Here is a 26,828-nt window from a genome sequence, read left to right as displayed (position 1 = left end):
ATAACTGGTACCACTACCTAACTTAGTCCCAAAGGTCTCCAACAAATAAGAACCTGGTAGGCTTTCGGTTAAGATGATTTCATCTGTTTCTACAAATTCCCACTCCTCTGTTGTTCAAACATGGTAGGCACTCAATAAATAGTTCTGATTTATTGACTATTTCCATTTGTAGTCAAGATTAAAAGGAGTTCCTTATCTCTGGCTTCTAGCCTGATCCCAGGTCCTGGATCCTGGTACCTGTGGATACACAGACTCTCCTCTCATCCCCAACATAAACACTCTTTGAGGATAGGCATTTCATAGCTTCTCCAAATAAGTTTACTTTTCCAGTTCAGATTTACAAGCCAACGAGTAACACCCAAGATGGGGGGTGCAGAAACGTGTCAATGTTTTCTCATTCTCATGAGCAACTCAGATGGGACGCCTGATGGTTAAATAAACAAACACTGTTGATGCCTCCAAAAGGAAATTAGGAAACGCTGAGGATGAAACACCCTAAAGCCGATGGAGATCCTGTGACAAAGCGTAAACAAAGCAAATGACAAAATCAGTCCTCTTAGAGTATGTACTAAATGACTCAGTGAGGATGAGCCCAAGGCTTTAGGTCACACATCACTAACCTGGAAGAGGTCAGTGGGTCCTTGAGAAAAGTATACAAAAAGGGAGAGGAGATTGTGTTCGTCTAAACTTGGGAACAACTTCCTCTGCTGGGCCAGGGATCAGTTTCCATCCCAGAAAGAAGCATGACTGGGAACAGTGAACACCAAAGGGGAAGATATTTCAAGGGGACTAACAATGACATTCTTATGGAAACTCAAGAGAACCTCAGACAGGACCCAGCCCTTGTACTGACCCAACTTATTGGGGTTATCTCTGAGACCTCCCAGTGTCCTGACACATGTGGCCTATCAGCTATCCCTTACCCCCAAACTCAGAGGCAGGAAACTCCAGTATAGGTCGCTGAGGCCAGGAAAAGATTCCTGGAAGTAAAAGGTTCAAGCATCAGAGATTTCAATTATTAGAGCTCAGAATCTGGGCCTTAGAGGATATCCAAGTAAGTAAGGCAGAGAGAGTGAGGCATGCCATACCAGTCTGGGCCTCAGGGCTTCCAGGGCCTTGGACACTCTTCTTAATGGCCCTTAAATCTCAGAACTAACTATAAAGGTCTCTTTGAGAGGTTCCTTCCCATGGCCTTGGCCCCCTCTGAGGCCTGGTCTCTGCTGGTCTCATAAGAGTTTTTCAAACCTGGGAATGATTTGCCACCTTTAGGCTAATAGTAGGTACCTCAGCCATGGTGCCGCTGTGACTTTTTTTCCTATCACTGGGTGTACCTGAGAACAAATCAGCACATCTCTAAAAAATATCCACAAAGTGGGCCCTCCTTTTACATCAACCCCCCCCTCCGCCCCCGCCGAGCCCGACCACAGCAAAGGCTGAAGACCCCAAGGCTACGGTAGACCCAGAATAATGACTTGTTCAGCAGATGTTATATTTCAACCAGAAACTGACGCATTAAGGGTCTACTTTAATTCCATTCCCTTCTATATTTGATGGGGACTCTTGGGGACTGTGATGGGAAACTTGTTGATTCACTTTAGCTTTGAAAAAAAATATTCCCAGCACAGAAACCCCTTTGAACATATTTTTGGATTGAACAGTCCTTTCCTCCGAGGCAGCAAACTCACTACTCTTTTAAGTATTCCAGGCCCTTATTGAAGGCAGATCAATACCTTCCTCACATTGAGTCAAACTTGTTCTCCTAATGCTCCATGGATCTTAGCCAGACCGTCAGCCACAACAAAGAATAAATCTCCTCACACTTTGGTGTGACAGCCCTTCAGATATTTGAAGATGGTTTTCGTGACCTCTTGGTGCATTTTCTCCCTTACCGCCCTTTTCTTCGAAAAGACCATATATGACCCCTGATTATCCCAGTCATCCTGTGCTAGTGTGTACCTGCCTTTTAAACTATCTTCTGCAGATGAGAACAAGGTATTCCAGTTATAGAATTACCCACTGACCAGCTATCGGACTTCTATAGTCCTCAGCTTCCTCATCTGCCCTTTCTGAGAATTAAGCCAGTTACTTGCTCCAATAAAGCCCCTTCAAGGTCTGAGGCTCTGTAATCCAAGTTCTGGAGAACAGAGAGAATAGGGAAATGTCTTTACTTCCCCACCCATTTCTCTTTGGTGGCACCCTATTCTCTACATGCAACCTAACGTTACAGAAACATTTGTTTAAAAATCAGTCACCAACTCCACTCTACATCAGTAAACAGAAGTCTTTGGGTTAAATGGAAAATGAAATAGTGAGGCTGGGAACATAAAAGCTGGTTTCAATGAAGTCCTCAATCAACAGCTCTTAAAGGTCTAATGAAACAACCAGAAATTCTTCAGTGCCTCCTGGAGCTGTGTGTGGGAAGTTCGGTCTGGTCTCCAACAAAACCAGTGAACACCATCTGAGGGCTCATTATGCCTAGGAACATATTCCTAAAGTGCCTGCCGCCTGCAGAAAATATCACAGAGTCCTGGAATGAGGGATTTCCTCTGAGAGGTGTCACTGGGCATTTCTCAAAGATGAGACAAGCTCAAGGAACAAGCTGCCACTTGAATAAGCTGCTTTGCTGGATACAGTTGTGATGACAGCTGCAATGCCAAGTTGCCACAGAGGGAAATATTGTTTTGTTCTTCTGGTGGGCCAGATCCTTTGAAGTGAGCGAGATGATCCCATGAGGTTTACTAAGCAAAGCTGGCCTTAGGCAAAATTGTCAAATAAGGAACGTTTCTTTGCTACACTCCTACCCCCCACTCCCGCCCTGTGTTCGCAGAACCCGTTTCTTCCCACTACTATCCAGCACCCTCTGCAATCACCCTTGTCAGCTAATGGCTCTTCTTCCCTTCTCCTCTTGAAATTCATCTTTCCTGAGCCTATTCCCACCCACTTCTAAAACACTGTTCTGGTCTAATGATTTACCTCAAGTTTAAGTGCTAATGGGTGAAAATTCCCCAGGATTCACATACCCAGTTAAAGCTGGGTACTGTCTTTGTGGACACAAGGAGGACATTGCTGGAAATTAAGGGCCACAGAAACCAGTGTGAGTGAGAATCTATACCAGGAAGCCTTTCTGATCCCCGCATATCCCAATTCATTCAAAGGTAGTCAGCGGTCCCCACCTTGGTCAGTTTGGCTGACCACAGTCTCATATAAAGCACATTGCTCACTCAGACTGATTGAGAATTCAAGCGAATGCCTGCCTATATTTCCAGTATAGGACCCTAGAGGGCTATGAAAATAGCACTGCAAGGACCACTCACTTTGTGATACTATTCATTTGGGGAGCAGACTGACATTTCATTCAGCAATCTCCATTACAGTTGGTAACAAAAAACATTTGCAAAAGTATCTGGGTGCTGCTACTAGACCAACACCCTTAGATTAGAGATGGACAGTGTATGACAAACAGCCAAAGTGGGTTAAGCAAGGTGCAAAAGTGAAGGGTGCAGAATGCCAACTTAGGGGCTAGAGAAAACAGGAATCCAATGCCAGTTCTATCACCCTCTGACTGACTTACTGAATTTTGGCTTCCTCGTCTGAAAAATGGCCATATCATCTACATCAAATGGTTTGTGTAAAGATAAAGTTAAATTAGATGGCACACATTCACCAAATTGCTCGTTCCCTTTCCTTATCTTCCCACCCTCACTGACAGGCCTTAGTACTTAAGAAAGTGAGCACTCAATTATTTTATATTTGCAAAAGAGGGAAAGGGTTACTAATCTATGCAAGGTATTAAATAAGACAATAGGAAGAATTTTAAACCTACGTAGAAAAACAAGCAATTTTCAAATAGTTGAGCATCTATTTACTACAATTGGCAAACTCTACTTAATTTTTCATTAAAGCAAGAACTTGGAAAGATATTTGACAAAATTTTGTTAGCTTCCTTTGAATTACTGTCTTTACCATTACTGAAACTAATACAATTATGTTTCTTTTCAAGTAATCTATAATTAAGAGGGGTGTTTTCTTAACCAATTCAGACTGGTTTACCCACAATTAATTGAAAATAGTTGGGTTTTCCTATAATATTCCAAAGCAAGAGATTGGATATAAAACCTAAAGCCTTTGCTTAATTGTCCTGGGCAAGCACTTTTCCAGGATTTGAAATGCTGGTGTGTGTTGTATACTTCCAAGGTGACGGCTGTTACCAGGAAAGGGTCTTGGTAGGCAGAGAAATCCTTCTCCACTTAAAAAGGGTGCCACCAAGATGGGCACACTGACTGCAAAGGCTCCAATGATAAGCAGCCTCATTCATAAACTTCAGCAGGCAGTGCTTTTTCCCTTGACCTCCCAGAGTTCACTAAGAAACAATAAGCCTTTGGGTGTTGAAGCCCTGTGCTCTGGAAGATCTTATTGGAAAATCAGCCTCAATGTGTGTCAACTAGACTGCTGGAGGTCTGAGTGGTGCCACTAATTGGTTGGTGCTGGAAGAAATTTGTATTGTGTGAATTACTGAGAAAAAAGATGCCTTTGCAGTGCTTTGACACAATTACACACTACCCATAACTCCTCTTGGGTTGCAGTCAACCCCAGCAACTTATTATTTTCACATCCGGTGATTTTATCTGTGGCTGTTCCTTCTGTGGGCACACTGGTGTGTGCCAGTGTGTGTGCCCCCAAGCAGTGCCAAGTCCTAAGCAGTCCCACACAACTTCTGGAGTGGAAGCTGCCCTTCTATTGTAATCCGTTTTCATTAGCACCTTTTGATCTCATCCCTTCTTGATACACAACACTTCATCACCTTTATTTTCTATCATAATTGCATGTGAAAGATTTCCCTTTTGATAGACTCTGGATGCCAAGCTGGTACAGAAGAGAGTGTTGAAAAGTGTCATGTGACCTGCCGGCTGTAGAAGGAAGCCCATACACCTGTGGAAGACAAACAATTTTTCAGAGATATGACATATCTATCATCTGTCCACAGGATATGAGCTGTTCTGTCTGCTTAATAGCAAGATGCTATGAATGGCAAAATAGGAAGTGCTGAAAGAAATCGGTAGCACACAGCATACCGTCTGGCAGGCCTCCCCAGGCCCGGCTGGGTGGAAATCTGCACAGTACTTGTCACTGTGGCAGGCAGAGTGGCTAGCTGTAGCCCTGTTTCTGTTCCCTGTCACACTGTCATTCAGGTGCCATCACCTGCTGACAGGGCCACATGGTTCTCAATGATAGCCCAGGTCTCTATTCACACCACATCCCATGACCGATGAGAAAGATCCGACACCAACCAGACATGTCTCTAACAAAATATCCCCATCTCCAAGATAGATTGTTGTCAGGGCCTGCCCTGCTCCGGCCCCCCAAGGTTTGATTCCTCCAGGTGCAGCTATTCACCTCTCCCTGTTCAGTCAGGGCCAGGCAGGTCTGTTTTCAGTTGGAGGCTGAGCATACTTCAGGGCTCTATGACTCTCCATTACCTGCTGTATCTTTCTTGCAGGATCTTAAAGCTTTAGCTGGCTTGTCAACAACAATAGTGACCACATCAGTGGCAGAAGAAACAATACAAGCTTTAAGAATAATTGCTGATGCTTATTGAACACTTCTGTGCCCTGGGCACTCTTCCAAGAGCTATACATGTATTAAATCAGAGGGACCACCCCCAACACCTTTTGGAGATAGGAGATACTGTTACTCTATTTCACAGACTAAGAAACTAGGCAAGGGCCCACAAAGAGAAATAGAACAGGGCGGCTTCAGAATCCTAGCTGTCTTTGCCCACAGCCATAACTCATAGCCATCAGGATAAACCAGCACCATAAGCACATGTACTGTATGCTTGCTCTATGCCAAGTGGCCTCCATATATCTCTTCTGAGCCTCAGCATGATTTTAACCCTGGCAATATCTCTAAGACTCAGAGATATTAAGCAATTTGTTAAATAAATGTTGGGGCCTGGATTTGAACCAAGGACTTTGTGACTCTAGAATCCATGCTCTTTCCACTAGTACCATGTCTCACACACTTGCTGAGGGTTGATGGGTCCTAGATCATTGCTATCATGCTACCCTATGGCTTACAAGTTTGAGGCGGTGAGAACAGGTACATTTTGCTTAGACAATTAGCAGGTCCTCGAGGACTTGAGGCCTTTCTTTGTCCACCACAGTTAGAAAGAAAGCTTGGTGAGCTGCAAGCATGAGGATAAGATGGAGAAGAATAATGTCCTCCTTTTACTCAAAAATCCCTAGCCATTTTTAGAATGTTAAAACAACTTTGCATTCTGAGAATCAACTCTACTTGGTCATTCTTTCTATATATTGCGGGATTTGATTTGTAAAAATCTTTGAAGAGTTTTTATATCTTTGTTCATGAGGGTCTAGTGTTTTCTTTTCTCATAATTAATTTGTTCTGGGTTTGGTATCAGAATAATGCCAATTATTAATGCATAAATAGAAAAGTATTTGCTCCCCTTCAATTTTCTAGAAAAGTCTGTGAGGAATTGGTATTAGTTCTTTATTAAATGTTTTGTAGAATTTACCAGTAAAGCCATACTTAAATCTGGAGTTTTCTTTGTGGCAAGTTCAACTAAAAACTCAATTTAAAAAAATAAATAGGGACACCTGGGTGACTCAGTCAGTTAAGCATCTGCCTTTGGCTCAGGTCATGATCCCAGGGTCCTAGGATCGAGTCCCATGTCGGGCTCCCTGCTCAGTGCTTCTCCCTCACCCTCTGCACCCTCCTTCCCTGCTTCTCCCTCACCCTTTGCACCCTCCTTCCCTGCTTCTCCCTCACCCTCTGCAGCTCCCCTTGCTTGTGCTAGTGCTCTTTCTCTCTCTCTGTCAAATAAATAAATACAATCTTTTTTTAAAAAAGAAAAAAATAAATATATGGTTATAGAGCTTATCTATTTCTTCTTGAGAGTGCTTTGGTAGTTTGTGTTTTTGAAGGAAATTATCCACTTAATCCAAGTTGTCAAATTTACTGGTATAAAGTTGTTCATAATCTTTCCTTTTTACATTTTTAACATCAGTAACATTTCCTTGTCCATTCCTGATAATGGTAATTTATGCCTACTTTGTTTTCCTGATTAGTACGGTTAGATGTTTATTGATTTTATTAATCTTCTATGAAGACAAGATTTTCTTTTCAATGATTTTTCTCTTTTGCTTTTCTCTTTTCTATTTCTGCTTGTACCTTTATTATACTTTCTTCTGATAACTTTGGAACTCTAATTATAGCCATATTAGTCTGCTTGAAGTTGTCTCACAGCTCATGCATGGTTTCCCTGTTCATTTTCTTCAGTGATTTTTCTTTCTGTGTTTCATTTTGAAGGGTTTCTATTGTTAAAACATCAAGTTATTGTCTAACCTGCTGCTAATCTCACCCAGTGTATTTTTCATCTAGACATGGCATTTTTCAGCTCTAGAAGTTTGCTTTAGGTGTTATTCCCTATCTTATATATCTCTTCTTAACATGCTCATGCTTTCCTTTATCTCCTTAAGCATGAAGAATATAGTTATAATATCTATTTTAATACCTTTGTTTACTAATTGTATCATCTGTGTTTGTTCCTACTGGTAGATTTTTCTTCTTATTACGGGTCATGTTTCCCATATTTCACTGGATGCCAGATATTATGAAGTTAAACTTGCTGGGGGCTGGATATTTTTGTATTTATTTAAATAATGTTGAGCTTGGGCGCCTGGGTGGCTCAGTTGGTTAAGCGACTGCCTTCGGCTCAGGTCATTATCCTGGAGTCCCAGGATCGAGTCCCGCATCGGGCTTCCTGCTCAGCAGGGAGTCTGCTTCTCCCTCTGACCCTCTTCCCTCTCGTGCTTTCTATCTCTCATTCTCTCTCTCTCTCAAATAAATAAATAAAATCTTAAAATAAATAAATAAATAAATAAATAATGTTGAGCTTTGCTTCCCCTCCCCCACACCCCCCCCCACACACACCTCGCCATGCAGGACAGAGTTACTTATAAATAGTCTGATCATTTTGAAGACTGCTTCTTAGTTTTGATAGGCAGGACCAGAGAAGCCTTTAATTTTGCCCTACTGCTGAGGCAATACCCTACTGAGCACCCTACTGGATACTTTATATATTACTATTTTTATACTCAAGCTAATGGGAAAAACTCTACTTTGGGTCCTGTGTGAGCTCCCAAGGTTGCTCTGCCTGTTCTTTTCCAGTGGGGTTCTTTCCCCAGCTTCCAGTAATTTCCTCATACCATGCTCTGAGGACAGGATAAGAATACTTTATAAAGATCTCCAGGACTTTTTCTCTATGCAACTCTCTTCTCTCCATCAACTCTCCCTTTGGGTACTCTTCTCTGAGGATTCTAGCCACTTTGGGCTTCCCTAACTCTAACCAGGGTCTCTCAACTGAGGGAGATCAGCAGACTCTGTTTCAGTTGGCCCTTCCTGTGCTCCTGCCTACATCCATTCTCCAGAGAGCAAGCTGGGGCAATTATAGGGTTTACTCTGTTCTCTTTCTCTTGGGGATCTACGTTCTGTGCTGCCAAATGTCCAATGTGTGCAAATTATCATTTAATATATAATGTCCAGTTTTTAAAATTCTATAGGGCAGGACGGTAAATGCAGTCCCTTCTTCATGGCCAGTGATAGAAGTCCCCTGCCCAATTTTTATGATATACTTACGAAGGAGACTTTAGGTTCATGCCCTAAGGGGACATATCTCCTTGAAGGATTACATATGGCCTGCATTGCTTTTGGTTACATTTCAAATTTTTCTCCTTCCTTTTTTCCACTCACTGACTAGTTTGGAAGTGAAAGCCTGAGCAATGGTAGTGGAGGAGATGATCAAACCAATGAGTTTGGCAAGCCTCTTATTAACTCCAGCATAACTACTTTCAGGAAGTGTGAAGATGAACGACTCCTTTCTTTTTCTTCTTGAAAGGCCCAAAGATGATGTCATCTAAAGGCAAGTACAATATGAAAATCATACTTCTGTGGATATTAATCCCTTGAAAATATATGGTTTGCAAATATTTGCTTCCATTCCATAGATTCCCTTTTTCATTTTGTTGTTTCTTTTGCTGTTAGAAGCTTTTTGTAGTTCAGCGTAGTCCCACTTATTTAATTTTGCTTTGATCGTTTTGCTTTTGGTATCATATCTGAAAATTTGTTGCCAAAACCAATGTCAAAGAGCTTATTCCCTATGTTTTCTTCTAGAAGTTTTGCAGTTTCAGGGCCCATGCTCAAGCCTTTAATCCACTTTGAGTTAATATTTTGTGATTAGTACAAGACAGAAGTCCATATTCATTTTTCTGCATGTGGTTATCCCATTTTCCCAGTACCATTTGTTGAAGAGACTATCCTTTCCCCATTGGATATTCTTGGCGCCCTTATCAAATATTAGTTGACTGTATATGTGGGAGTTTATCTCTGGTCTCTCAATTCTGTCCTATTGGTCTATGAATCTATTTTTATGCCAGTACCATGCTGTTTTGATTACTATAGCTTTGTGTTATAGTTTGAAATGAGGACGTATGATGCTTCCAGCTTTGTTCTTCTTTTCCGAGATTGCTTTGGCTATCTGGGGTCATTTGCAATTTCCATACAAACTTTAGGATTTTCCTTTCTATTCTTTCTATTTCTGTGGAAAAACCATCAGAATTTTGATAGACATTGCATTGGATCCATAGAAGGCTTTGGGCAGTACGAACATTTTAACAATATTAATTCTTCTGATCCATGAACATGGGATATCTTTTCATTTGTTGGTGTCTTATTTAATTTCTTTCATCAAAGTCTTATACTTTGCAGTATATAGGTCCTTCACCTCCTTGATTGAGTTTATTCCTAGGTATTTTATTGTTTTTGATGCTATTGTGAATGGGATTTTTAAAAATTTCTTTCTCAAATATGTCACTGATAGTGCATAGAAATGCAATGATTGCTGTGTGTTGATTTTGTATCCTGCAACTTTAATTCATTCATTAATGGTTTTTTTTTTGGTGAAGTCTTTAAAATTTTCTATATGTAACATTATATCATCTACAAATAAAGACAATTTTACTTCTTCCTTTCTGACTTGGTGCCTTTTATTTCTTTGTCTTGCATGATTATTTTAGCTAGGACTTTCAGTACTATGTTGAATAGGAGTGGTGTGAATGGGCACCCTCATTTTATTCCTGATCTTAAATGAAGTTTTCAACCTTTACCACTGAGGATGATATTAGCTGTGGGTTTGTCATACATAGCTTTTATTATGTTGAGTTATGTTCCTTCTATAACCCAATTTCTTAAGTGTTTCTGCCATGAAAGAATGTTTTATGTTGCCAAATGCTTTTTCTGCACTGAATGAGAGGATCATATGATTTTTATCTGACATTCTATTGATGTGATGTGTCATAACAAAACATATTTGATTAAAACATGGATGAAATGAATAGACATTTTTCCAAGGAAGGTATGCAAATAGCCAATGGGTATACAAAAACATGCTTGATATCACTAATAATCAGTGAAATGCAAATCAAAAGCACAATGATATATCACCTCCCTATTAGAATGGCTATTATCAAGACAAGCAATAAAAAGTGTTGGGGAGTATGTAAAGGAAAGGGAACTCTTTTGCACTGTTGGTGAGAAAGTAAATTGGTTCAGCCACTATGGTAAACAGTATAAAGTTTCCTCAAAAAATTAAAAAATAGAACTAACATATGATCCAGCAATCTCACTTCTGGGAATATATCCAGAGAATATATTGCAACATTATTCACAACAGCCAAGATATGGAAACAACCTAAGTGTCTATCAATGGATGAATGGATAAAGAAGATATTTTACACACACACACACGCACACGCACATGCACACACACATATGCATGCACACAATGACATGTTATTCAGCCATGAGACAGAAGGAAATCCTGCCATTTATGACAACATGAATGGAACTTGGGGGCATTATGCTAAGTGAAATAAGTCAGACAGACAAAGAAAAATACTATATGATATTACTTACATTTGTAACTTAAAAAAAGCCAAGCTCAAAGAAACAGAGAGTAGAATGATGGTCATCAGGGGCTGAGTGAAGGTGGGGGGTTTGGACATGTGTAGAAATGGGGAGATATTGGTCAAAGAGTACCAACTTCCAGTTAGAAGATGAATAAGTTCTGGGGATCTAACACACAGCACCGAGACTGGCATTAACAACAATGTATTACACTAGTGCCCCCTATTTGCTGTTTCACTTTCTGTTATTTCAGGTACCTGTGGTCAACCACAGTCTGGAAGCAAATGATCTTCCTTCTGACATATCACCAGAAGGTCAACAGTAGCCTAACACTATGTCACAATGCCTATGTCATTCACCTCCCTTCATCTCATCATGTAAGCATTTTATCATCCCACATCATCACAAGAAGGGTGAACATAGTTCAATAAGATATTTTGAGAGAGAAAGAGACCACATTCACATGACTTTTATTACAAGTATATTGTTATAATCATTCTATTATTATTATTGTTGTTGTTGTTGTTGTTGTTGTTAATCTCTTACTCTTCCTAATTTTATGGTAAACTTTATCATAAGTATGTATTTATAGGAAAAACATAGTATATATAGGATTCAGTATTATCTGTGGTTTCAAGCAGGTTTCACAGGTGGTCTTAGAATGTATCCTCATGGATAAGGGATTGACTACTGTATAAGCTTGAAAGTTGTTAAGAGAGTAGGCCTTAGATGTTCTTACCATAAAAAAGAAATAGTAATTATGTGATGTGTGATGGAGGTATTAGCTAAAGCTATGGTAGTAATCATTTTGCAAAATATAAGTGTATCAAATCAACACCTCATATACATTAAACTTACACAGTGTTATAGGTTGACTATAACTCAAGCTGAATAAAATACACTCCATTTTAAAAAGAAGAGAAAAATATAAAGAAAGTCAAGCTACTGCTCCCATTCAACTGCAAACTTAGGGACAAAAGTTCTTAAAATCAGCTTTTCTCTTTAGGCACACCTCTTAGGAAGCAAATGCAGTTCCATCTATGAGACAAAACTAAACATTAATCTTGTCCTAAATTTAGTAGATACACTAATAATGGTTAATAATTATTGTATGTTTAGTGCTGGGTACTCTTTTAAGTATTTCATACATTTTAACTCATTGAATGCCAAAAACACCTTGTGAGCTTAGTAGTCCTATTATCTGAACTTCACAGGTGGGAAACTGAGATGGCTCAAAGAAGTAAAAGAACTTGCTCAAGGTCTCAGAGCTAGTTAGTGGCAGAAGCAGGACCTAAACTCTAGCAGTCACTCTTAATCAATAAACCAATGCCTATGTAAACAAATTCACTATATCTCTTGGAGACTAGATGCAGAGGCCCAGTACAAGAATCTTCAGGAACTTAACATAAACCCCTGACATAGACTTGAAGATAGACACACAGGCACATCTTGAGGATGTACCTATTTGTCAAGGCACCTCTTCACTGTGTGGTAGACTGGACACCTCAGTTTTAGTTTTCTTCAAACTCAGAAGAAACACATTGACCAGGCTAGTCCATATGTTCCTGGACTCCTTGGCAGGGAAATGATATTACTCTTCTAGCCCCAATCCCTCACTGAGCTCTGCATAGAATAAAATAACCTACAATTTCTATGAGGACCAGGATCAGTCAAACAAATGGTTGAAAGTCTATAGCCCAACTCCTTGCTATTTTTCCTTTCAGCTTTCTCTCTGGACATCCTTGGGCATAGGCTACAGAAAACCTCACTAGAAAAAGAGCATCATCCAGAGGTGAGGTTTTGAAAACCCTAACAGTGGTTTTCATCTAGAGGCATTATTTTTCCACGAGGAGGTGACTAAAACATTGTGGGGATTTGTTGTTGTTGTTGTTGTTGTTCCAATGACTGTGGAGTACTGCTTACAGTTAGTGGACAGGAATGGGAGGCAAAACCTCTTAGAATGCATGGGGTGGTCCTACATACTGATGAACTGTCCTATCAGAAATAACAAGAGGTTTTCTTTTATCAAGTACCATGTATTGGAGTCTACCAGTTCTATGAGTCAAACTGAGCTATAATCTTTTTTTTTTTTCTTCACTAACTCCTAAAACCATAAGAACCTTGAGTTTGCTTTCTTCCATGATCTAAGATGACTTTCTGGCTATAACTAGATCTCCACAGACCTACCACAGAGATTAAGCCAGCATCTGAGCCTTCTCAGATGATTGCTGACAAAAATTCCAAGAAGACATAGACTCATATCCTTCTTCCTCAGAAATGCTAATATAGAGCCTCAGTTATTTAACTATTGGCCCCAGTACCAGCTTCTTATCTGTTTTAACAGAAGGGCTTCTCCAACAGTGGGATAGAAAAGAGAAGCTCCAACAGGCCCGGCAGTAGGAAAAGTCACTGCTATCTGTGAGGAAAAAAATATTTCAGAGGCTCCAAAGATTGTGGCTGAAGAGTACGAAAGAAATTTTCCTCACAGGATGGAGATTAGAATGGATTCAGACATAAATGTCAATACTTGCTTGAGCTGAATTATTCTGAGAACTGAAAACAATGAAGAATGGTTAGTTATAGCAACAAGATCCAGTTTTATGTCATATAATCCTATCAGCAACAGATTTGATCCAATCGTAGTACCTATATAAACTTTCCTGCCAATAATTTTAGGATTACCATGGGGCAGGTTGGAAGGAACTACTCTATGGAAAGGGAGACTGATTATCAATAGTTCTTAATTCCACATGATATGGTTTCTGAGAGGCAGGTTACCTTTTTCCCTCCTTGGATTTCTTTCTTTCCTCCACAATTCATAAAGTATCTATATAGTGAATGCCATTCTACCTTTGATTCATTTTTGTTCTGTATTATGTATTGGCTCCAGGAAGAAATAGTGAGTCTCATGGAATGCATATATATTTTAGAATTCCAAAGCCAATGCTTAAAATATGATCTAATTTTAAGAACATGAAGCAGAAGAATGTGGGGAAGAGGGATATGGAAACAGATCTGATGACTTTACATTGAATTTTTTAGCAAAACATGATTATAGTAGGATATACACAGATTAATTTTTTTCTGTTCCTTAACAGTTGCCTATTATGCTTTCTTAAAGGAATTTCTGGTGCCATATTTTCATTTTCATATTTCATTACACATCAAATAAATGTGTAAAAACTCTTTAAAAAAAAAAAGACACAGTGCCTACTGAGAAACACTTTTAGAACACGGTTTCATTCAGCATTGGCCTTCTTTCCCTTCCTTTTATTTCCATCTTCACCCTCTAACTTCCTAAACATTAAACTCCATACCAGATTCAAACAGACTGCCAAATACCATCACCAAGTTCACCAAGTTCAAGAATAATACTTACATTTGAACAGAGTGTTCAAAACAGTAGTGGCAAAGAAACTGGAGATTGTCATTGCCCAGCTCTGGAAACTGAAGTCACAAGGACTCTAGCATATAATTCTACCCACATACATATTTTCTGTAGGAACCCAGAGCGTGGCCTCCCAATTCACATGAGAAACCAGCATGACCCACATGGGTTCCCAGTAATGTGGTACATGAACAGCTTAACCAGATTTTCCTGGAGCTCATAGCTATTTTGAGGTGGTTCAGGAAATGGATGTGGTTTTGGTGAGAAATTGTATAATTCAAAATCCTGTGGCTAAAAAGTCAGCAAAAGTTCTGTGGAAGAAGAGACAGATTTGCCCATGTTTCAGCTCATTATTTAATTTATAATTCATAATGCAGGCAGATCTTCCTAAGAACAACAACAACAACAAAAAACTAATCCTAAAGTTGACCCCAAAGAGACATTCTTTAAAATTGGGTGTTTATGTTCCTGCAGTCTATAATGCTTATTTATAAAGTTATTTGTAAAATAAAAAACAAAAAAAAATACTGTGTGATTCACAAGGAAAGTCACAGAGCCTCCTTCTCTGAATATTCTAGCCAGGGATCAGCAAACTTTTTCTGTGAAAGGACAGATAGTGACCACCTTAGGCTTTGGGGGCCACATATAATCTTCTTCACATATTTCATATTCTTGTTTTTTTAACAAGCTTTTAAAAATGGAAAAACCAGGGTGCCTAGGTGGCTCAGTCGTTAAGTGTCTGTCTTTGGCTCAGGTCATGATTCCAGGGTCCTGAGATCGAGCTCTGCATTGGGCTCCCTGCTCCAAAGGAAGCCTGCTTCTCTCTCTCCCACTCCCCCTGCTTATGTTCCCTCTCTCATTGTGTCTCTGTCAAATAAATAAATAAAATCTTTAAAAAAATGTAAAAACCATTCTTAGCTCAGATGTACAAAAACAGGCCACTAGTCTTTTCTGTCCCATGAGCTTTAGCTTGCCAACCCCTATTCTAGATAAATAGGTGGACAGTTTTTGTGAACACTACTCATTGGAGAGTGAAATAAATACCCACCCTACACTCCCTGCTAGCTCACTAATTTAATGGAATTGACCAAGATAAATCTGCAAAATTTTCAAACAGATTTTAAATCATCAAATCATCAGTGGATATTTCAATATGTGACAAAATAACTTTGCCTTAGTAAAGACAAAAAGTCCTTGTACTCCATCTCCTATACTGCAAACTCATCCTGTATATTATTACCTCTGATTTCTTATTAGGAAAAAAGTAGACATTTTTATTAAATGACCTCTAAAGAAGCTTCCAGACTTGGTTCTCCTAGATTCCATTAATGGCCCTCCAAAACTCCAGAGGGCTAAGGAAATGCCCCAAGTGATCTTCAATGTATTAAGAAAAACTCAGTGAGATAATTGTCACCCTACTTGACTGTCTCCAGAAAAGCAAATTGTCTTCAACCTGCTCTGAATCTCCCGACAGAGAAGATGGTTTTAGCTAAATGTATTGTCATTGAGAAAACAGACAATGGATTCATGAGATGAGCTCATCCTCAGAAACAAACGATGTGGGCTTTTTTTTTTTAAAGATTTTATCTATTTATTTATTTATTTATTTGAGAGAGAAAGAGAGAAGGGGGAGGGGCAGAGGGAGAAGCAGACTTCTCACTGAGCACGGTGCCCCATGCAGGGCTTGATCCCAGGACCCTGAGCTCATGACTTGAGTCAAAGGCACACGCTTAACCAACTGAGCTACCTGGTACCCCAGAGTGTGGGCTTTTCAGTGGTCATCTTAGGAGGGAATCAGACACTATATATCCCAGAATCAAAATCATAGGAATTTTTTATGATTCCAGAGTCTTTTAACTCTACCGTATTTTTTTTAAAGATTTTATTTATTCATTTGAGAGGAGAGAGAGCACAAGCAAGGGGAGAGGCAGATGGAGAGGGAGAAGCAGAGTCCCTGCTGATCTGGGAGCCCAATGTGGGGCTCGATTCCAGGACCTGGAGATCATGATCTGAGCTGAAAGCAGATGCTTAACCATCTGAGCCACCCAGGTGCCCTGAACTCTACCATATTTTTTATTTTGTGATTCTCAAAGATATTATCAGTAAAGTCAATTAAAACATATCTTTTTGAGCCTTAATTTTATATCATTATGATTTCTTAAAGAGAAGATTGGGCAAAGCCAAATATGAGTTATAAAGAGGGATGTCTTCTAGATACTAGCCACACAGTAGCACTTTGTGAGTAGCATCATTTTCTTCTAGTAGAAAAAAAAAAAATGTTTACTTTCTGTTGCTCTCTAATAAGTAAAACACAGTCAATGGTAAAAGCATATACTTTCATTGATTTACCAGATGTATATTTAGAATTGAACTCAACTGGAGACTCATGTTAAGTAGGATTAATAAGATATTTCCCATCCTGCACATTCAGAAACAGTTGGTCCTGCTCAGATTTCTCTCCTCACTCAAGCTCCCTAAAGATAAATGAGCTTTATACCACAGAAAGGAAACAGGTCATTTATCTGACATCACATTATTTACCGACATTAAAAATGATAATATCCATCAACAAACAGTCAAACCCCAAGTAGGTCATACTGAGAACAAAGCTACAACTGTCTTCTTTGATATAGTTACAAGGAGATTCTGACTGAGCTGCCATTTATGTTCCAATAATGTCATTATTGTCACAAGAAGCTCACATTTTAATGTTACTAACATAATTTCCCACATATTTATTTGGGAGCAGGGAACTCTCTTGGTCTTTTCTAAACTTTTTATAAAACTAAAACCTGGAATTTCAATGAAAGGACCATGGACATATTTGCTCTGGTGGGGAGAGGTTTTTTATTTTAAAAATATATTATCTTTCCCTTTCATTTTCTTATTTTTTTTTAAAAAGTTACCATCACCTATAATCCTTATAATGACCCAACAAGGCAGATATTATTATCTAAATTTTCTGCATAAGTAAGTAACTTGCGGGTCAAAAAGGTTTGTTAAAAACATTACCCAAACTGACTGGGCTAGTAAATAATACATTCAGAATTGGAACCCATTGGTTTGTCCGATTCAGCCAGTGATCTTGCCCCATCTCCTTCTCCCTCCTTTCCCTCCCTCTTTCCCTTTCTTCACTCTCCCCCTTCTTCACTCCCAGCCCTTATCCATCCACCCAGCCACCCACCCACTCACCCACTCATCCATCCATCCTTCCACCCACCCGTTCATCCATCTATCCATCCATGTACCTAACTACATACTTACACCTCTTTCTACCTTCCTAAACAAACAAACACTTCGTTTTTCTTAAACGAATCTTCCTGCAATGACTTTATTCCATCCCAAAGTAAACACCACAATGCTGACTCCCTTAACAAAACTTAAGGACATGCAAACAATACTTAGAGAATTGACTAATATTTTGGGTTGTTAGCTTAAACTCAAGAAAAACCAAATGTAGGACGCCTGGGTGGCTCAGTTGGTTAAGCATCTGCCGTCGGCTCAAGTCATGATCCCAGAATCCTGGGATCGAGTCCCGCATCAGGCTCTTTGCTCAGCAGGGAGGCCTGCTTCTCCCTCTCCCTCTGCTGCTCCCCCTGCTTGTGCTCTCTGACAAATAAATAAACAAAATCTTAAAAAAAAAAAAGGAAAGAAAAACCAAATGTGATGGATTGGCAGGAATGACCCATCAGCTGGGGTTATTCAGAGAACAAAAAAGCCAAAGAAATGGTGAACAAAGACTGCAAATGCAGTTATTAAAGAATATTTTTTACACCCTAGAAAATATGCTTTATGAAACTTAAACTACAGCTCCACTACTATTTAAAAACAAAGCATGCCAGAATCTGTTTTTTTTCTAGTCACACTCACAGAGTGGAATCAGCAACAACAGTGGCTCCTCATATGGTTAAATTTTCTAAGGTGCAAACTCTTATCACATATTATCCCCCTTCATCCTTTCCTGTCCTGTTAAAAGAAAAAGCAGGAAGTCCAGTTGGACACTTATAGACCCCCTGGCCTGCTATGTGCGCCCTCTGTCCATCATTTGTTTCATGCATTTCAGTTTGCCCGTCTTAGACTGTGTTTTTCTAATGCAAGAACAGCCTGGTAAGAGAAGAAAATATGTAATATGACAATTTATTTGCCAAGATGACTCCAAACAACTGATTTCACAAGTTTTATTTGTTCGTTTGTTTCCCGGAACTGTCCAAACTGATGACAGTATAGACACTTCTGATATGAAAAAGGGAGACTGGCTTTAGCACATGACCAGCATTCTCATTTCCGACTGGTAAATGCATCTTGGCTCCCCAGCTACATTCTGATTGGGATGAATTACACGTATAATTCAAAATCAAGAAAACTGCTCAAGTACAACATGTGAGGCTTCTGCCAAAGTTGAAAATCATTAGGAACCATGATTTTGGCTGAGCACACAGCTCTGTTTTGAACTCTTTTATTTCTGTATTATTGCTCATTCACTTAAAGAGAAATACATGAGGCAGAGACAAGATCTCTGCCTTTTCATGTTTCTCCAATTTATCTTCCTTGGCATAATAAATTTCTCAAGCCAGAGTTGAGCGTTGTCTTGTTCCCCTCTGTTTTTTCCATTATCTCGTTTATCTCTCATTTATTTTTCAGTTTTTTCTCTTATCGCAACAGTTTCTTGGGACATCATAAAGTTGGAATGAGTAACCGCCCACCCTTCTGTGGTTGCTTACAGATATTTCAGGCTCTGCTCTCTCAATCACATGGCTTTGTTACGTTGGTGTGTTTGGAAAAGAGAGAGAAATCTGAGATATACCTCGACCAGAACTGACAGCTCAACTGTAGACTACTTTTGATAAATAAAAATTACTCTTTGTATGAAACTTTCTCTGGTAGGAAAATAGTTTTAAGCAAAACCTCCTTATGTACCCTTGCTTACTCTGAACAGTTGAGGGAGTCCAAACAATTACAGTCTCAGTGGGATTTATTGTGAAGAGCACTGGACAAGGAGTAGTGGTCCTAGAATCTAATTTTTCTTTTAAAGCCATTTTTTTAAGTCCTTATTTGGAGCATTTCAAAAATATATTTGTATTCATAAATATAGAGACAATGGCATAATCAGTCTCCTGAATCTATAAGTCAACACACAGCTGATCTTACTTCTACTGTACGCACCTTCATCCATTTCCTTTTCTCCTAAACAGATTTTTTTTTTTAAGGGGTGCAGGAGAGGCAGAGGCAGAGAATTGTACACAGGCTCCACGCCTAGTGCAGAGCCTGACTCAGGGCTCTCGATCTCACAATTCTGAGATAATGACCTGAGCCAAAATCAAGAGTTAGACACTTAACCAAAGGAGCCACCCAGGTACCCCCCAAGCAGGTTTTTTTAAATTAATCTCAGAAATCATATAATGTCTTCCATACATATGCCTAGCTATTTCTAAGAGATAAGGGCTTAAAAATTTTAAAAACGTAACCACAGTATCATTATTATACCTATAATACTTATAATTCCTATTATCAAATATTTAGTATGTGCCCACATTTCCCTGGTCATCTCATAAAATTTTTAATAACCGTTTTGTTCAAAAAAAGGGCCAAACATTGTCCACATAGCTAGCACACCTCTTGATGGGAGTTTCTTCCTTTGAATATCAGAATGTTAATGGTTGTTTTATTTTTAGCATAATCCCTTTAAAACCTATTTACCAATTTAAAAAATAAAGTACACAAATTAACTTTTAAGGTTTTTACTATGTATGTTTATCCAGAAATAAGGTTATTGTTTTATTAATAAATGTAGATCCTGTATATATTTTTCTATTTATCATGGGATTTTCCTTGAGATCAATTCCAGTTGATCCATTTTAACTTCTGTCTAGAATTCCACCTCATGAAAAGACTGCATTTTATCTAATCCCCTTTTAATGGATATTTATTTTCTTTCCAATTTCTCACAAAACAGTGTTATAATGGGCATCTTTATAAATGCTACCTTATGCATATATGCAAACTTCTTCCGAACACATATCTATGTATAAAAATTGCTGGAGTACCAGTAGAAATAATATTTTTAACTATTGCTAAATTGACCAATTCCTAATTGATTATACATCCACCAGCAGTAGATAAGAATTCAACACAATGACCTTCAAGGTTTCTTGAAGCATTGACAATGAATCAATCCATTGAACTTATTTTTGAATGGCTGCATCTTTAGTAATATTAATGGTGGAGATACATGTTACTGATTTTGACATTTCTAATAATGTCTTCTATTACTCCTTAGTAGCATTGTCTCTTCAAAAACAAATATCAGTTTTCATTTTGCAAGAGTCTCAGCTAAAGACTCAAGCTAAATCACAAAGGATCATGTACTTCCTGTCCTTAAATATGGAGAAATAGAATAGGTGCCTAAAATATAAGTAATAATTCAAGGTGGCTGACAGCAAGACATCAGTAGAGTCTAGACCTGCCATCAGTCTGTAGCAAGGGAGAAGTCCCTAGGGCCTGGTTTAGATGGGTTTATACAGGAAATCAAGAATGAAGGTTAGCAGGAAGAATAGATAAAGAAGGTGGGAAAAGCAAAGAAACAAACATTAAGTAGTTTGTGAAGAGTAAGAGGTATAGATTGAAGTCTCTAGGACATGGGATTCACATGGAAGAATGGGAAGAGCTGAGGCAAGAGAGAGTTTATGGAGGGTTCTGCATGTCCCACTAATGCAACAATCTTTGGCCAGTCCATTCATTTGTTGTTCTTGTTGTCGTTGTTATCAGGGTGCTACAGAAGTCACTGGAGTCTTAGACTAATCTTAGAGGTCCAAACCAAAGCTTCATTTAGGGTTCATTAAAGCCAGTTCTCAATTTGAAATAAACTTCTGAAAAAAAAAATTCATTTGTTTCCTTCCACTATCACCTGTTATAAAATGGGATCCAGGAACTTATTTCCTAATGTAGGAAATGGACCATCTTTCCATTAGTTACAAATTTATCTTGATCCAGTTTCAAAGAAGAGTCTTCCAACTCATTATTAAGGATTTAGTAATTAAGTCCCCTTTCAATACAGTCACCCCCACAAAGAATTTAGATCTTGATCGTAAAGCCTCAGTCTTCTCCTTTCCATGCCAAAGACTTCCAGTTATTTCCATTTAATACATCCATTATTAACTGAACACCAGCTATGAGTCAAGCTCTCCTCTAGTCATGAAGAGCCCAGACAGAAATGTGTAGTCCAGCAAGGTAATAGAGTAGGCTATGTGAGATGACAAAAGCCCCTACAGGGAACAGAAAGCATATACTGGAAGGAACCTGATCTTACCTGTTCTCCTATAAATGTCCCATCATTCCAATAGTCATTTGTTGCCTAGTCTAATCCAAATGCTCTGTCATCCTATGATATTACCACCATTAGCTAATATTCTATGCATGTCAATGCTTTCATGAAGAGTCTAAATCAACTGCCTGCAGCCCTTCCCTAATACCGTAAATCAATGACACAGCTTGGAGACCTTGAGGCCCAGTGTTGCTCTCTGAATGCTGGTTAAGACCATACATTTTCCACAATTCTTGTCTGTGGCCATCAAAAGTACAGTTTGTAGAGTAGATCAGGCTGCTCAAACAGGAGAGGTCAGAAGCCAGAGGTGTGCCCCCCCACCCCCGCCTACCCTCCTGTTCCTGCTTATGGTTTATGATATTGTTTGGGAAGGACAATGAAAGAGGCAATGAAATATCCCTCAAGGTCTTCAGCTCACTCTGATTCATGAAGAAACAGTTGACTTTGTCCATACAAGAGGAGTGAAATGCCTAATTATGAGTTCCCATCACCCATGAGCTTGCTGCTAGCTATCAGAGCCCAAGGAGGTGCCCTCCAGGTTTCTGAGCCCTTAGAGAGGGCTGGTTGTTGAGCTTTTTGGGAGGAGCAGCTCAGACAAGAAGCTAAAGGGCCCCATTAACCTAAGCACAATAACACTGACACTTTCAATTAGCCAGAAGCCGTCAGGTTTAGCCATTTACACTGCATAAATCCTCTTTTCCTGACTGTGTTTGAGTTACTTTCTTCCAGCACAGATGGAGAAACTGATTTTTTTTTCTCTCTTAGAGGAAGTCTTCCCAGATGAACCACATCCAACACTAATCACTCTTTTGTTTTAAGAACACAGTTTTATATTAGACTTGGCTTATGATTGTCCTTGAGTTGCTATAATTGGACAATTTAGCTACATTATAAGGTATTTGAAAGCAGAGACATTTCCTATTTCTAGTTCATTCCAGGACTCCATAATTGATGTCTGTTCATACCTAGAGGCTGATAAATACTTGCTAAATAGAATACTCAGAATTGACTAGCTTATGTTAACAGTAATAAGAAATCCCAAAATCTGAGCACCACAACATAACAAAACAGTATCAGCTGTGGGTCTGAGTGACTTTCAGATGTCTAGTAATCCAGTTACTTTGGTGTTGTGACTATACTGCAAAACACAAAGTATCCCCTAAGATGACCTCAGCTGGGAAGAAGGGTTGAAAAGTTGCAGAGGGGCTTTTTATATCTCCGTCCAGAAAAAAAGGGAAAAACAGATATTAGTGAATGCAAGCAGTGTCAACCATACTAATATATTTCCTCTTCAACACAGCTTCCATGTAAGTGGAACTCTGCCCCTAGGCAGAATAAGCAAGTGATGATCCCTTCTCTTAGGTAAAAGAAATGCCTCTTCTGATAGCCCTTAGGGAGAGGGGGGGGAGAGATTTCAGATATATCCATTCAATCCTAGACTTCAGGATTGAAATTGCTGGCGAACTAAGAGTGCCCCACAGCAATATATCCCTTAAACATGAATTTGTCAGTCTTTGGAAAAACCAAGTCTGTCTTCTTTTCTGTTAAGATCATCAAAGACAGACCTGGTGATCTTTATCAAAGGTAAATTCTTTCCTTATAGTTTTCTTTTGACTTAGTTTTTCTCATTTATTGAACAAAATATTATATACCAGAGACTGCTGGTTGTTCCCAAATATTATTTTCCCATTTGTCTCTAGTAACAGAACTGCCAGGTCATAGATGAGAACACGCAACTATGTGTAGTCAACTGAGTAAGTTCCAGCAAATGCATGTAGAGCATTAAGAGTTTTATACAACTTCTAGTTGGTACCCTTAAAGGAAATGAGCATGTCCTCTCCTCCTTTTCCCATTTTCCCTTACTAGAATACAGCTGTAGGGAGGTGAGTCTTCTTTCCCGCAAAGACTGTAAATATAGCACATGAATGAGTTAGAAGGAACTGGGCCACTAACTTGGTGGAGCCACTTCATTGGTCCTGCCTTGCTTATGTCTGGACCGTGCCATGAGGGAGAAATAAAGTTCTATCTTGTTGATGCTGAATATTTAGATCTTAATTAATCCAATGTATCAGAAGCTTTCAGGTACCAGGAACTTGAAGACAGAAAAAAGTCTTGATCATAAAGGCAGATTCTTAAGGCTTCCAAAAGGGCTAGACTGGTATCCCAGACTACATTTCCAATTTCTCCAGACAACCTAAGATGACATCTACTCCATATAGCATGTGAGACCTTGGGGCATGGGAAAGGCTCATTTGACCCTTCACCCCTATCTCCTACATGACTCATTAAAGAGGACTGTCTCCCTCACTGCAACCCATTTCCTTATATTGCTTGTTTTGGAAGACACAGAAGTTGACTATGATGTTTGTTTGGTCCGGAGGCTCTAATTGCCATTCTGAGTCTTGTATATATGTCTCATTTTCCAATTCCAAATGGGAACATGCTCCTCTGACACATGGTCTGACATGGAGTCTGACAACCAAACAGAATGCCTGGGACCAGGTCTGTCAAAGACATATCCCTTAGCAAAGCTTGTCGGTTTGTTCTCTGCTATGTAAGTATTAAAGAGGATGTATCCAGGAGTCAGGATCAAGCATCAAGCAAAGAGAGAAATGGCCAAATCCAATGATTAAGAAAAGTAAGGGGTTATATCCAGGACAACTTAAGGAAAAAAAAAAGCAGGTACACAAATCTGTCAGAGAGAAAGAGGGTCTAGGATAAGAATAGCAAATATGTCCTATTTGTGCTGCCTATCCCCCTTTACATGCAGGTGTCAGATATCATTAATTAATCAGAGTCGTATAAGTTGAACTTCAGACTTCTGAACACAACAGCCCATGTGGCCACTTCCAAACATTTGAGATTGGCACACAAGTTAAGACCTATGATCCAGCCCGCCAAGTCTCAGGAATAGTGACTCTAGTGAACAGTGATGGAGTGATGGCAGGTTCATTCACTTCATCCCATTTGGTGACTCTTCTAGGTATAGGTAGCACTGTATCTGTGTTGCCCACATTAGGTCTCTGGACTACATTGCTGATGTAATGAATTGCATTGGTGGTAGGATAACCTCACATTCCAATGAAGAGCTTACTATAAGATTTAAACTCATAGATTATCAGAATGAGATAGGAACTAACTTTACCTGATAAATATTAGGTTAAAAAAAATTTACCAACACTATATAATACTTTTTAAATCAGGAACCAGACAAGAATGCCTACTTTCCAGTCTTCTCAATATATGGTACTGGGACAACTGGATATCCACAGGCAAAGGAATGAATTTGTACCCCTTAACTCACACCAGATACAAAAATTAATTCAAAATGGGTCAAAGACCTAAATGTGAGAGCTAAAACTCTAAAACTTTTAGAAGGACATATAGGGCTACATCTTCATGACCTTGAATTAGGCACTGGTTTCTTAGACATGACACCAGGAGCAAAAATAATGCAAAAATTGATAAACTGGACTTTATCAAAATTAAAAAATTTGTGCACAGGATACTCTCAGGAAAGTGAAAATATAACCTATAGATTGGGAGACAATATTTGCATATCATATATTTCATAAGGGTTTAATATCCAGATTATATAAAGAACCTTTATAACTCAACAATAAAAAGACAACTCAATTTATAAATAGGCAAAGGATCTGAATAGATAGTTCTCTAGAGAATATATGCAAATGGCCAATAAGCACATGAAAAGATATTCAGTATCATTTGTAATTAGAGAAATCAAAATCTAAAACCAAATGAGATACTATTTCACACCCACAGGGTATCTATTAAAAAATAGGAAAAATGACAAGTATTGGCAAGGATGTAGAGAAATTACGAGTGGGAAAATAAAATGGTGCTACCTCTGTGGAAAACAGTTTGGTGGTTCCTCAAAAAGTTAAACATAGAATTAAAATATGTCCCAGAAATCCTACTCTTAAGTATATACTCAAGAGAATTTAAAACATATTCATACAAAAACTTATATAAAATTATTCAAAGCATTATTTATAATAGCCAAAAAATGGAAACCACCAAAATGTCCGTCTCTGATGAATAGATAAACAATTATGGTAAATCTATACAATGGAAAAATATTTAGCCATAAAAAGGAATGAAATTCTGATACATGATACAACACAAAGGAGCCCTAAAACCATTATGTCAAATGAAAGAAGACAGACATAAATGGTTACACACTGTCTGCTTCCACTTTTATAAAATTTCTAGAAAAGGCAAATCCATAGTGATAGAAAGTAGGTTAGAGGTCTAAGGAAGGAGAAAATTGGGAATGAGTACAAATGTTTAGAAGGTTGCTTTTGGAGATGATGGAAATGTTCTGAAATTGGATACTGGTGATGCTTGCACAATCTTGTGAATATACTAAAAACCAATGAATTGGATACTTTAAAATAGTGAATTTTATGACATTTTCTGTAAATTGTATCAGAAAGAAAGAGAGAGAGAGAGAAAAGAAGAAAATAGAATTCTCATTACTTCTATGTTGCCCTAGAGGCCTTGTACAGTATTATATGGCACACACACAAAAGAAAACTATAAGGAATTGAAAGAAAGGAACCTCTAATTTTTTAATAATATGACTATCTACTCAGGAGACCCATACAACTAAATAAATAAAATTTCAGTTAGAACCTTGTATAAAATCAAAACACAAGTCAATTTTTGTATGTATCAGCAAAAAACAAAAACATGCAATTCAAAATAGACAATTTACAACATCAACAACAAAAAGTAATTACTTGGTGAGAAAACTCACAAAAGAAATGAAAGAGGAGGCGGAGCAAGATGGCAGAGGAGTAGGAGACCTGGATTTCGTCTGGTCTCAGGAATTCAGCTGAATGCGGATCAAACCATTCTGAACACCTACAAACTCAACAGGAGATCGAAGAAGAGAGTAGCAACAACTCTCTGAACAGAGAAGCGACCACTTACTGGAAGGTAGGATGTGCGGAGAAGTGAATCCGAGGCGATATTTGGGAGGATAGACAGCGGGGGAGGGGGCCTCCGCTGCTTCTGGCAAGTGATAGAGCTGCGGAGCACAAAATCGGAAATTTTGGAAGTCGGCTTCGCTGAGGGACGTCGCTGCAGTGGCTAAGCGGGGGGTGGAAACCT

General features: G+C 38.9%; 1 protein-coding gene across 4 annotated transcripts in view; it reads right to left on the bottom strand.

Moving 5' to 3' along the window:
- LRMDA (leucine rich melanocyte differentiation associated) overlaps positions 1–26,828 on the bottom strand; it is a 1,116,706-nt gene that overhangs the window by 364,932 nt on the left and 724,946 nt on the right. The window lies entirely within an intron of this gene.

Source organism: Zalophus californianus, chromosome 15 (genome assembly GCF_009762305.2).
Source record: "Zalophus californianus isolate mZalCal1 chromosome 15, mZalCal1.pri.v2, whole genome shotgun sequence".
Classification (NCBI taxonomy): Eukaryota; Metazoa; Chordata; class Mammalia; order Carnivora; family Otariidae; genus Zalophus; species Zalophus californianus.
This window is presented reverse-complemented; position numbering and strand designations above follow the sequence as displayed.